Source organism: Phyllostomus discolor, chromosome 4, assembly GCF_004126475.2.
Source record: "Phyllostomus discolor isolate MPI-MPIP mPhyDis1 chromosome 4, mPhyDis1.pri.v3, whole genome shotgun sequence".
NCBI classification, from domain to species: domain Eukaryota; kingdom Metazoa; phylum Chordata; class Mammalia; order Chiroptera; family Phyllostomidae; genus Phyllostomus; species Phyllostomus discolor.
The window spans coordinates 30,822,954-30,837,117 of NC_040906.2; the positions used below are offsets into that span (position 1 = coordinate 30,822,954).

The window sequence follows — 14,164 nt, forward strand, 5'->3', positions numbered from 1 at the left end:
GCTTCTCTTAAAGGAAGTAAGCCATGCACACTTCAAACTTAAATGCCTTTTCAAGTTTTACACTGAAATCAGAAATAACACTACAGCAAAGAGAAACTCAAACAACATTCCAATATAAGAAAACCATAGTGAATGTATAGAATGTGCTTTATTTTTAATGAAATTCACTACTGAACACATGCACAAGTAATTTTCTAATTGAATTCTTTTGCAGGTGTGATTGTATCCCTGCACTGTCTTGGTTTTAGAAAATCTATATATAACATAAGATGTTCTCCTAGTCAGCAAATTACATTCAGGACAGGTGCACCTCATTCCATGGATTGAACAAGCATGGAGCTGCTTAGTAAGAACCAATCCTTCTGTTGAAATGTTAAAAAATTTCTCCTGAGTATTCTAGGCAGAGCGTGCAAAGCAAAGATCATTCGTCCACTAGGAAGAATCTAGGCTTCTAAGAATCATGGAGTTTTATTGCTACATAAGAGGAAACTCAAGAACTCTGTCCTGTTCAAAATGGCAATCAATGTGAATCAGAAATACACAAACTGTATCAGGCTTACTAAAGCACAAAGAGAAGCGAAAATCAGGAGGATGGCAGAACAAGAATTCACGTGTCCTTTCACCGTGTCTTCTCACAAGACTTTCAGGATCAAGAGGTTCCTGGCCAAGAAATAAAAGCAGAATCGGCCCATTCCCCAGTGGATTCGGATGAAAACTGGTCACAAAGTCAGGTACAACTCCAAGAGGAGACACTGGAGAAGAACCGATCTGGGTCTATCAGGAAGGGCACGTCAGAGACGTCTCACATGTTCATGTCGTCTGCCTCTTGAGGTCACCGAAAAGACCACTGCTGTCGGGACAGTTTGGTGTTATACTGGGAATTGGACTATTTTTCTCTTGATAATTTTCCTTCAGTAGTAGGTTGGTTCATTAATAAATGTGAGGCCATTTAAAAAAAATAGAATTCAAGTGTCCTGACTTCAAATAAAATGCTTTCTTTCTGAACGATTTTCTCTTCTAATCCTTTTTTCAAGAGAAGAATACTGGGGTGGAGCGGGGGACACATAATGGGCATTTTGCATGACCTCACTTTAATGTGAGCTCCTGGCTCATGGAAACCCCAGACTGACTTTCTTGTATATTGACTTCACTATACCAAAGTTTTTCAATCCAAGGACAATATTAAAAACCTATACTTTAAACAAAAAAACAAGCTATTATAAACAAAAATGCAGTAGTGACTCTTACCGTGAAAACTGTAGTCTTACAAACTGCGAACCTGTGTGTAACTAACACCCTTTCTAAGGAATTGCTTGCACATGGAAGCGTGCACATCTCAGTCCGAAACCTCTGCAGCTGTGAAATAAAGCTGGATTTGCTCTTGTTACTGTTTGTTTGCCTGTTTTCCACTTTCCTTGCTTTGTACGCCATGCCTCATGGACACAGCACCTTTGCAGGCAGAATCAGACCAATGGCCAGGTAAGTCACTGTTCCGCGTCTGAAGGAAGGATCACGCGCTATCTCAGGCAGAGTTGGGGGAAAGCATTGCAGTTATTATCCAGATATCTTCCTGTTTAAAGATGCATCCTGAATTAGTGTGTTTCTAATTAAAGCAGGTTTTTTTTCCATTTTACATCTCTCTTCCCCCTTTAAAATAATTTCAAAGATTAGGGGGTACATAATTTCTGTGCTAGAGACAGAAACGCCTAGAATGAGTACAGCTGCTTATAGTTCCAGTAGGACTCCAATATTTATTGACTGAAGAAGACAATTTTCTTAAGCTACTATTGGAAGACCCTAAAATGTAGCAGCTAATAATCCCTTCCACTAGGTCACCGCCATTATCAATGAGGTAAGTCCATATACTAAGAAGAAAATACATTTTTAAGTCTATTGGATATGAATTCAAGTTATATAGCAAAGTCTAGCCTTAAAGAATAAAAGAAAATGATTTAAATCAATTTGTTCCAAGCAAGAACAAATACATGTACCACCCAATATAGTAAAATAAAGAACCATGAATGACGTGCTGTCCCCAATAATTAGTTCCCTCTGTTTCGCTTTGCACCCTCTCCTTCCTTCCCTCTCCCCCCTCCTCTTCCTCTGATCTTCCTCTCATTTTCCCCACACCAAGCCAGCATTACCCCTGATGAGTGAGTGATTAGGTAGGAGAAAAAGTCAGAGTACTTCTCTGAAACATGAAAAAAGTTTATCGGCTAGTTGTATTCAAAAAATAATTTGTCAGTTCAGGGTCACATAAACCAAATGGCTTCAGAAAACTAAGCATAGTCAATTTAACCAGAATGATCTAAATGTTTTTGTCTATCACATTGCCTCTTCTGGAATTTTGCTTTATTGGAAATATACCATGCTACAAAGATTTTTATTTACATTTTATAAATGCTTCATGGAAAAATACTAAAAGAGTTATTCCCAGTTGCATGTGGGTAATAAAGTAATATTGTATAGATTTTCCTTTTATGCCTACGATCTATTGTTCAGGTGTCATCGATAAATTCTGTGTTTTTATTCTTACCTTTGGCAGACACTGCTAGCTGCATACTTAACGGCAGCTTTCCTCTTCCTTCTTATTAAGTGCACCTCGATTTTGATTAGGTGTCAGGCAGCCTTATCCTTTGTGGTGGGGACTAGATCGTTGAGTAGTTCATGCCCATCAGAAAAATCCCTTTCTCCTGACCATGGTCAACATAGGCAAGGCTGCATGACCCAACCGCTGACCAATAAGTCAGGGGAAATATCTAATTTCAGATTCTGGAAAAAGATTCCTTCTCCTTTACGAAGGGACACATGATAGAAACTCACCCCACTGTGTATTGGGACAACATTGAGTGAAACAAAGAGAATGCCATTGACTTACCAGGCATGGAAATGCCATCCACTGTACTTTTTAAAAAGATTTTATTTATTTATTTACTTTTAGACAGAGAGGAAGGGAGGGAGAAAGAGAGGTAGAGAAACTTCAGTGTGTGATTGCCTCTCGTACACCCCCCCACTGGGGACCTGACCCACAACTCAGGCATGTGCCCTGACTGGGATTCAAACCGACAACCCTTTGATTCACAGACCAGCACTCGATCCACTGAGCCACACCAGCTGGGGCACTTTTTTTGCTGACTTGAGAGAGGGGGCAGTGGGGAGAAACAAAGACATCAATTTGTTGCTTCGCTCAGTTATGCATTCTTTGGTTTATTCTTGTGTGTGCCCTGACCAGGGATCGAACCCGACGCTCTAACCAACTAAGCTACCCTGGCAGAGCCCCCACTTTACTTCTTGTTTTGTGAGATAATAAAATGCCCTTCATGTTTTAGCCACATTTTAGGATGAGTTTGTTACTTGCATCCAAAATCATCCTAGTTAATATGCCACCCTTTAGAACAAGAAAAATAGAGATTTTTAGATTCTTTCTTGCCTAGCACAGGAGTTGGCAACAGACAAATAATTTAATAATGGGTACTGGGTGTATGTGAGAATGTGTTAATATTCTCAAAGAGTACAGCCACTTAAAAAACTAGCCACATGGTGGTTTTTGACCAATTTAAAACATACCTTCATAAGTCTCAAAATAAAGCTATATTTAGTCCATGGTCTTTTTCAAATACCTGGGTTCTTTTAATATGTAGATTTCAGGATCCCTGGGTCATCAAACATCATCTACAAAATTAGACAACAGGGTCACCAGAATCTTCATATATTTCTACAGTTTCTATTTGATTATATTTCTATAATCAAACAGTTGACTTTGTATTGAGACTATTTTTATCAATTTAAACTGAATGATATCTCAGACTGAAAATGCTTGAAAGATGGAACCTCTTCAAGTAGCCTCTCCGTTTTCTCGTCCCATTGGAATATAACGCACAGGTGTGCTTCGAAGCTTACACACCATGCCTCAGTACTTTTAAAATAACTTCTGGAAAATTTAAAAAGGAGAGAGTGTGAATCAACTCCTGCTCAGGAAGGCCGGCCATGTTCATCATATTTACTATTATGACATATTAGATTATTTTCTTTCAGTGCCCGAAAGGCACACGCTTTCCAAAAGAGAAATACAGTTCTTTCTATTTGGTTCACATAATCCAGACCTGCAGTGTCAGTGCCTGAAACAAATTACTGTTTATATTAGAAACTTAGTTTAATAAATTAGGTCTGGTCTATGAACTGTCAAAGTCCTTATAGTCTGCAATTCATATATAACAGATGCCTTTTCCATGACTCTGAACTAGAAGTGGCCAGCGTGATTGCTTCCTCCCTGCCATTACTACATTCTGTAGGTTTAGTTATCTACTGCCCACAGAGAATTAAAAACAATTTAAAAGGGCATCTGGAATAAAGCACTCCCAGGGAAAAAAATCTTTCCATATACAATAACTTTCTGTGTAGGTCAGAGAATTATTCAATAATTGGCACTTGTTTAAATAGACCATTCAGGATCAGCTTGGTTTTCCAATCTCAGATTGAGTTACAGGACTCTATTTTTCCAAACTCGCTTCTGCAAGTCCTAATTTCCAGCATATTTGTGGCACCATTGTGATGAACAGGGTAGCTAATTTTTGTGTAAGATACAAACACATTTTTCAAAATTGTTGTAAATAATTCACTACTTTTTCCACAGATTGTTTATAAATTATGAATTTTAGCTTACTTGCCCTAGTTCAGAAAATACACCGGGAAAAACAGGGGAGGTGAAAGCAATAATTTTAGTTCATGAATTTATACGATTTAAATTTTATGAGAAACCTGGGTTCTTTCATCTTTTATGCTGCTTTTCACACAAGCACCCCTTTAAGAGTTGAACGAAGAAATCTGTGCCTGACACTCATGGTCTCGTCACCTCTTGCATTGTTTTCATTCAATACAGAAACAGTTGTTGCATAAAAAGTTAATAATGATGCTCATCTAGAAAGATTTGATAATAAGGCCATGGAAACTTACATCAACTCATATCAACACATAAATTCAGACCTTTGGACACTTGAACTCTTAGGGTTTATTTTTTTAGCTCCACTTTGAAATATTATAATGTTTCTTTTTTAAGTTGTGTGGTCAGCAAACTCTCAATTTTAGAACTTCTATGCAAAGGATTAATCAAGAATATTGTATTTGCTCAGATATTGAGAATTAGATAAAGAGGGTTCTCAGTGACATTTTAACATTTATGTCCAGTAATACATTGACATTTCAATAAAGGAAAAGTTATTCTTGGTCTGAACTGAGATGATTTCCTTGCCTATCAAGTAAAGTTTTTAAAAAAATACTATGGGTTTAAAGCCCTGGCTGGCATAGCTCAGTGGGTTGAGCACGGGCTGCGAACCAAAGTGTCGCAGGTTCAATTCCCAGTCAGGGCACATGCCTGGGTTGCAGGCCATGACCCCCAGCAACTGCACACTGATGTTTCTCTCTCTCTCTCTCTCTCTCTCTCTCTCTATCTCCCTCCCTTCCCTCTCTAAAAATAAATAAATAAAATCTTAAAAAAATACTTCTTTAAAAAAAATACTATGGGTTTAAAACATTCTTAGTAACTACTTCAAATTCTTTTTTAATATAAAGTTATTAGCCCAATAGTATAATGAAATAAGAGGAAACAATCACCCACAGCTTCTTTACCAACAACACAGTGATCTGTGCATATGTAACCTTATTTTAAATTTCACTCTTGTTCTTCGATCTTTCAAATGATTATAGTTTTCCTGGAGTGAAAATAACTTAAACTTACTAGACTTTTTAATATCTTTACAGCCAAACTGCTACAATTCTCACTTTGCTAATCTGTAATTCTCACAGAAGAACTGGCAGCGCTACCCGGCCTTTAACAAGGACCCTGAAGTGAAATCACTTAAAACTTCCTCTATTTTAATTTCAAATGATACACTCTGTATATAAACCGCACAGATATGCTCTATCAAATACATCAGCATGTACCTGCGATGTTAACATTTCTTCCTGAAACCATCAGGCTGTGGACAGTCTTGGCTTGTGGAAGCCTGGGCTTATTATAGAACAGGTGGAGGGCCGAGATTCCACAGGTTTTTCCCCTCATCTCAGCTCTCGGAAGGCCCAGGCATTTTAGGTGGTTTGACCAAAAGACCACAGCTGAGTAGAGACAGTTTAGATTTGAACTTGTGTCCATTACCTTGTGTGTGTATGGTGGGGGGGGTATTTGTTTGTTTGTTTTTATCCTGCTTACCCATTAGGTCACCTGGGAGTCTTTGAAAAAATAACATCTCAGACCTACTTCACATTCTTAGTGGGTCTGTGGCGGTGCCCAGGCTCAGGTTTTCTTTCGCACCTTGGTGATTCAGACGCTGTCTGGATTTAGAACCACTGGACGGGACTCTGAGTATCATAATTTTACATTCAAAAGATCAGAATTCTATTTCTAGATTTATCATCATCCCTTCACAGTCTCTCCTCTAAAAGCAGTCGACAAATGTATTTGAATATTCAGAGAATGAAGCTGAAATTTGATAAGTAAAAACTTTGTAAGACCCAACTGTAAAGGACTTTAGTTTGAATAGAAATAAACTAATTGCCAAAAAATAGCATTTGTTTTTAAAAAGCAAAGTCAAAGGAGAAAAAATATCTAAATAGAGGACCAACAAATATTTAGTAAAGCTCAATATCTATTTGCTCTAAAAAAAATCTGTGGATATAATATAATTTAAAATATCTAAATATAAAAACAAAATTAAACATCTTTTCCAAACTAATAGTAAATTTACAAAATAGGTAGATGTATAGTAGATGCAGTATACACACTAGCCATTGTAACAATATGCCATTTTTCTGCTAAAAAAAAATTGTACCCCACTATAACCACCACATAATTTTCAAAATTAAAAATGTCCTGTGTCAGCAAACATCTAGGAAATCAACTTCTCTCATACTCTGCTGATGATAATATAAGTCGATAAAAAAATTTGCCGCTTGGATGGTTAATTTTATGTGTCAACTGGACTGGGCCATGGCATACCCAGATCACTAATTAAACATTGATTCTGGATATGCCTGTGAGGGTGTTTCCAGAAGAGAATAGAATTTGAATTGGTGAACTAAGCAAAACAGACGGTCCTCCCCAATATGAGTGAATATCAAGTTTGAACCAATCCCTCTCTCTCTCTCTCTCTCTCTGTCTCTCTCTCTCTCTGCCTATTTGAGCTGGAACATCAATCTTTTCCTACCTTGGGAGCTCCTGGTTCTCAGGCCTTTAGACTGACTGGAAGCTACACCACTGGTTCTCTTGTTTTCGGGCCTTTGAACTACACCACCAGCTTTTCTGAGGGTCCAGCTTGCAGATGGCAGATCCTGAGACTTCTCAGCATCCATAATACAGGAACCAGTACCTTCTGAGTCAATACCAAGAAAGAAGGAAACAAAGAAACAAAGAAGGGATGGAAGGAACGAAGGAAGGAAGGAAGGAAGGAAGGGCAAAAGATCTCCCAGATTTTTAATATTAGTTTAGCACTAATATTACTATTAGTTTAGCACAATTTACTAAGCATTTAGAATACTACCTAAACTGTTTCCTGGGGAGAAAGACATAAAGGCTCATGAGATACCCAACTAAGAGTTCGCAGTAAATTAAACTGGCTTTCAGGTCATAATAGAGGAAAAGGAGAATAAATGAGCACTGAGTGCCTATAATAAACTAAGCCCTGGACAACATATTTTTCATCCATTACCTAATTGACTAACATCAGCAGCCCTATGAGATGCATATTATCATCCCAAATGTCCACGTTACAGATGAAAACACTGAGGCTTAGAGCAGTTAACCAATGTACAGCTAGTGATCCAAACCTATGGCTCCAAAATCTGTGGCCTTTCCCAACACCTCGCTAGATTCCTACCATGGAGAAAGACCCTGGAATGCCCAACATCAGCCAATAACTTGGAAATTCTCTTAGAGACCAAATCTTGGTCTCCATATCTTGGAGACCGTATCTTGGAGGCCAAAACTCACATGAAAAGGTAATCAGAAGTTAAGTTATTCCCTTTTGCAGTGGTATCTGGGAGCCAGGAAAAATGGAAAGGAACAGCTTCAGGCACTCCCCTCACCAGTCTCTGAGAGCAAACAGGCAGCACAGCATCAGCCCAGCATCTGGGTTTGCCAGGGTGAAGTCTTAGATGAGCGCAAATCAGTCCTTCTCTAACCATTTGATCTATAGCTGATACTTAAAATAGCTGACACATGAAATTTCACAAACCCAAAAAAACATTAAAGGAAAATTTGCCATTCCTACAATGTTAATGAAAACAAAGGTTTAAAAAAAACATATTTCTACATCACCTTGGTTCCAGATTTTAACCAAAAGCGAAATACAAGCACAACACAAAACAATCAAACAAACAAACAAACAAAAACACTGCTTAGAATTTAACATCTGCTGACAGGAAAGACTCTATTAATTAGGCTGTCAATTTGCAACTCATCTATCCTTTGTTTCTTAACATTTTTAGTATAGGCCTGGCAACATGGGTAAACACTTATTTTCAGAAAATATGACCATTTATGAGTGCATACAATTCAAATATTGGTGTATTCAAAAACTAAATTAGCCCTGACCAGTGTGGCTCAGTTGCTTGGACATCATTCCACAGAACAAAATTGGCTAAATTCCTGGTCAGGGCACATGCCCGTGTAGTAGGGTTATCCCCCGCTCGGGGAGTGTATGAGAGGCAACCGGCTGGTGCTTCTCTCTTAGCCCTGATGTTTCTCTCCCTCTCTTTCTCCCTCCCTTCCCTTCTCTCTAAAAATAAATGGATAAGTGTTTAAAAAAATAAATTAAAGCTAAAAGCAATATAAAATGAAACAAATTAAGAGTCCATGTTATGTTTTTAACACAATTTTGATGATAGCTCATGTATTACCCCACCTAGAACAGCCCCATAAATAACACTGTAGTATCTAATATTGATTCTACTAAGTTTACATAGAGAAGCAGTAGCTCCTAATAAAAAGGAACAATGTTTTATTCATCTGTGTAATGTTCTACTTCACTACCACCATAGAAACCTCCTTAGAATCATCTTTTAAGAATGCAAACACATTTCATTTTTCTAGAACCCAATGCATCATTATTGCTGAGAACGAGGGAGGTCTGAGTGAGAGCTCAGGCTTGACTGCCAGAAGGGTGAGGAAAGGCCTCCTCAGTCCGGCTGTCACAGGGTTAGATCTTTCCGGCATGAACATCGCTTCTCAAACAGCATTTCTAAAACATCTCTTTAAAGGACAAATATTGTAATTTCTCTGCACTACTAATATCATGGGACAAATTGGTCCATTTTTATAATTTCTCACCCAACACTATAATAGTCCCCGAGGGAAGAGGGCATAGTAACAAGAGCATTCTGACGCGCACACTGCGGTACCATGATGCAGCCTTGGAGAGGCAGAGTGAAGGAGACACTTCTTTTCCACTGATGAGTAAAAGACTGTAAACGAACTTTAATCATCTGATATTATAACGTAGGACCAGAGTGCAGAAGACTAATTTACATATTAGTCTTCTGTCTCTTAACTTTCTATATTGGCAATTACTTCGATGTTCTTTGTAACATAATCTCCTATACCCAGAATGCTCTGCAATGCTTTATGCATCTTTCTTTTTTCAGTTTCCTTGGGAATTCAAAGTCACATCTCACTAGACTGAAAGATATCCCAACAGTCTTAAACGGACCTGACCTGAAAGAGTCTTGGAATGACGCTGGTGAGAGGGTTTCAGAGAACTCTGTTATCCACTCGAACAGCGCGGATGTGGTTTTCCTGTTGCTAAAAAGTGGGCATCACTGTACCACCATTATTTTCCACATATCACCAACATTTTCAAAATTTTAATGGTAAGTCTGCACATGTTCACAATGATAAATAGTACTATGTATTCCTAAGGCAACCTCATATGTAAGTCTATAATCTTAGCGATAACTTATAAAAAGTGAATCATACTACTTTCTTCATTTTAGCTTGATTGATGCTGTAATTATAAATATTTTAAAAACAACCAGTAGAAATCAACCAAATGAGAAATTCACTTTACATTTTAGTAAAATAAGTTATTTTAAGGTTTGGTCTCATGTTTTCTTGAACACCCAGTTCTATCTCTTGTTTGAATTTTCATTGCAACTCCCTTCTGAAACAATACTATCTGAACAATGAAATATTTGAATGTGACCTCCAAACAGTTTCTAAATGCAGCATCTAACCAGGTTCTTTAGCTGCATAATTACTTAAAATAAAATGAATGGCTTAGTTTTCATCCAGCTGCCATTATCTCTTTTCACTTTAAAACATTAAAAATAAATAATTGGATCATCTCTGTTTTTCTCCTGGTTATATCTCTGAATTCCCTAAACTTGTATCTTGTTATATTCATAATCAAGCCTAACATCATGCACCAGCCCCTCTAGGCTCTCATCCTTCAAGTGTAGGTTTGGCATAATTTTTGCATGAAAGCTAAATGGATTCACAGAAATCTGTTGTGGAAAGTAGGAATACACTGTACATTCTCACCCTCATATATCTATTTGGAACAACATTTCCATAGTTTATTACTGTGTTCACCAATATCAACCACTATCATCTATCCTAAAAAATGAACTATACTTATGTATTTGGGGTTAATAAATTAAGTTTTAAAATAATCATAATGATGTATCTCAGAGATTACAGGGAAATAGGCAATGTCCCAAGGCAAATAAGAAATTCCAGTCAAAGATATATATGATGAGTCAGTTTTATTTATTTAGGCATGCCCCGCCTTGGTCTAGAAAGTATTATGTGGCAGGTCTGGATTCACTCTGCTAAACCATTTTGACTGCAAGGAGTAGGAAAAGCTAGGGTGAGGCAGAAGTAAAAGAACAAAGTACCCACTTAATTCATATCAACTACAAAATTTTTTAGCATCTTTAATAAAAGGCATGGTAATGCTAGAGTCTAAGGATTCCCCACACAGACATGGGGAGAGAGAGAGAAAGAGACCATCCAACAAATACATGTTAAAAATAATTATACACCAGTTCTACCCTAGAAACACAAAAACAAATCAGACAAGGACTCAGTTTTAAGAAATTCACAGTGTAGAAAAAGGAGATAGATAAGTGATCCCATTGTAGTATTCTAACATACTCTAATTGTTGAGATAAAACTAAGTGTGTAAACAACAGTGATGCAATACTTTACATGAGAAGTATAATGAGACTGACCAAGTAATGAGAAATACTTGAATGATGGCAAATAATCAGTGAAAAAGGTAAAGGGATTAAGCAAAAAATATTTAAAAACCTCATTGACACAACAACAGCATGGTAATTTCCATAGAGAAATGGGAGGGAGAGAGAAGAGGGTAAAGGGGGGATAAATGGTGATGGAAGGAGATCTGATTTTGGGTGGTGAACACACAGTACAATATACAGATGATGTGTTATAGAACTGTACACCTGAAACCCATATAATTTTAGTAAGCAATGTCAACCCCAATAAATTCCATTTTTTAAAAGGGAAAAAAGAAACATACTAAAGACTATGTCAGCTGTGTGAAAACACTCTTCTGAGCTTTACGTAAATTATCTCAGTTTCATTCTCATAGCAATCCTATCATCCTTTACAGGTGAACAGAGTGAGGCACAGAGAGGTTCAGTAGCTTCCTCAAGGACAGTAAAGGGCAGAGAATTAGGATATGAATGTAGCAATTCTGTCTCCAGAGTCTGTTAACCATACTTCCTCTGAAAATGCAAGGAGATTGAAGGGAAGGAGAGCTCAGGAAGGAAAAAATCATTGGTACTATTTCACTTATTGGCACATTTCATTTATTTTGCAAATGTTTATTATCAGTTGAGTTGGAGACACTGTCTTAGACACCAGGAATACACTAGCAAATAAATAACAGAAATGCATTAGACACCACTTAGGTAGTTTGTTAATAAAAGAGATGAAGCAGAGTAGGAAACAGGAAGAAAGGAGCATTCCCCTGTGAAAATCACTATATTTGCAAATTCACCAAAATGGGAACAAGTGATTGCTTTTGCATTTAACTGCAAGAAATATATGAATTAAATTGTAATTCCATTATAAGTAAAAGGAAGTAGTGGGGGGCAAAAGAAATCTTTGGAACTCATGGTTGGCAGCCTTTAAAGTGGCCCTAAATAACCCCCACCTCCTGATACTCATGCCCTTGTGCAACCCCATCCTTGAGTGTGGTCAGGACTGAATGACTCACTTTTAATGAACAGAATATGGCAAAAATGAAAGGGTGTCACTTCTGATACTAGGCTATAAAACGGCTGTGGCTTCCATTTTGTGTTCACTCTCACATTCTGTCCTGGAGCATTCAGAACGGTGGGGAAAGCCAGCTGCCACAACTCGAGACAGCCTTGCGGAGAGGCGCACATGGTGGGAGCTGAAACCTGCCAATCACTAGGTGGAGTCTGAAAGTGGAGTCTGTCCTCCTGCCCCTGGCCGGCCCGGGGTCTCAGATGAGACCCCGGCCCAGCCAACAGTTTGACCACAACCTCATGGGAGAATTGGGTCAAAAGCTCCCCGCTAAACCACACCCAGATTCTTAAGTCACAGAAACTGCTAGGTAATAACTATTTGTTGTTTTAAGCCACTGTTTTGGAGTCGTTTGTTACTTAGTCATAGTTTAGCAATAAATCATCTTTCTGCAGCACTTTGGCCTCTCTCTGTATTTCATTTTGAAACACCCATACACAAAGTTTTGTCATAGAATTGTATTTCATAAACACCAAGAAGAAAGGAAGGCACTAAGGAAGGAAAGAAAAAAGGGAAAGAGGGCAGCAGGTAAGGAGGGAGAGATGGAGGGAGGAAGGGACTGAGGGAGGGAGGAAAGGAACAAAAGGTATGGCAAAGGCATTTTTTTTTTGTAAAAGCATTTTTGATCATGCCTTCCAACCAGAGAGAACCTATGAGACTGTGTGTGCAGAGTGTGCCCAGATGTGAGTTTTATATACATTTTGTGGGTATATACAGTGTTCCTGATGTTTTCATAGCTACTATATATTTCTTTCTGTTTTGTCATGCTTGTATTTCTAATTGGGTGACAATGTTAGCTGAATCAATTTGGAAGTATGGCCATTTCCCTAGTTGACATTTATTCATTTAAAATTGCTGCTTCTTAATTAATCACCTGATAAATATTATCTGTGGCCCAGAAGTTCAATTAGAGATACACCTTTTTTATAGACAATAAACCACATGTAACTACTGATGTAACCCAGCATGTATGGGTAGTTAAAGTAGGCATTATTTTTTATTTGCTTTCAAACTGCAGAGTAGGCTGAACAATAGATAATAAACAAGTCATTTTGTATGGCTTTTGTGGGACTTGAAAAGAATTTTGACTTAATGGAAACTGATGCTTTGTCAGAAGCCCTGCCGGAGAAGCAATAGAAAACCCACATGGTAAGTGCCCCAAACATATCCTCACAAATGATAGAGTCACATTTAACTCGAAAATTGGGTGGTAAAGGTCAGCATGTAGTGTAGAATTAATAGGTGGTATCTCACTAAGACTCTTCACCTCCTGCCTTGAGAAAACTTTCAAGGTTTCTACAGATAAAGAAAAGGACTCAAGGACTGGAGACACCTCAAATATGTAGATGACACTGTCACCTTTTCTTAAGCTAAAGACCTTGAAGCAATGGTGAAAGAATATAACAGAAGAGCAAAGAATCTGGATCATTATATAAAAGAAGAATATGCAAAATCACATCGAGTACATACATTCAAGAGGGAAAGCTGGAGGCAAAAAAAAAAAATTAGGCATTGCAAAGAAGTGTTTGTTGAGGCCATATGGCGCACATTGTTACACACCAGACAGGTTCAGAAAGCAGAATAGACTCTTGTTAGAGTCTCTGGTAAGCTGAAAATGAATAGTTTTCTACGTTTAAAGAATTATATGCTAGAAAGAGAGATATCATATGAGCACACTCCTGGTTTTGGCAATTAGAGCAAAAGTGCCCATATTTAACACAGAGAGAATAAAATGTGTGTAATAAAATAGGAAACACTTTTCAGTACAGCGTGAAGAGACAAAAGAAAAATGGGTAGTAGGAGAACAAGACAGACAATTACAAGGAAATGAAACAGCGGGCCTGCCTTGCAGATGTAACAGAGGTACAGGACAAGCCT

At 37.8% G+C, this 14,164-nt stretch overlaps 1 pseudogene; it reads left to right on the top strand.

The window, feature by feature from the left end:
* The first annotated feature begins 513 nt into the window (after positions 1–513).
* On the top strand, positions 514–13,655 carry LOC118499936 (annotated as a pseudogene).
* Positions 13,656–14,164: the final 509 nt, after the last annotated feature.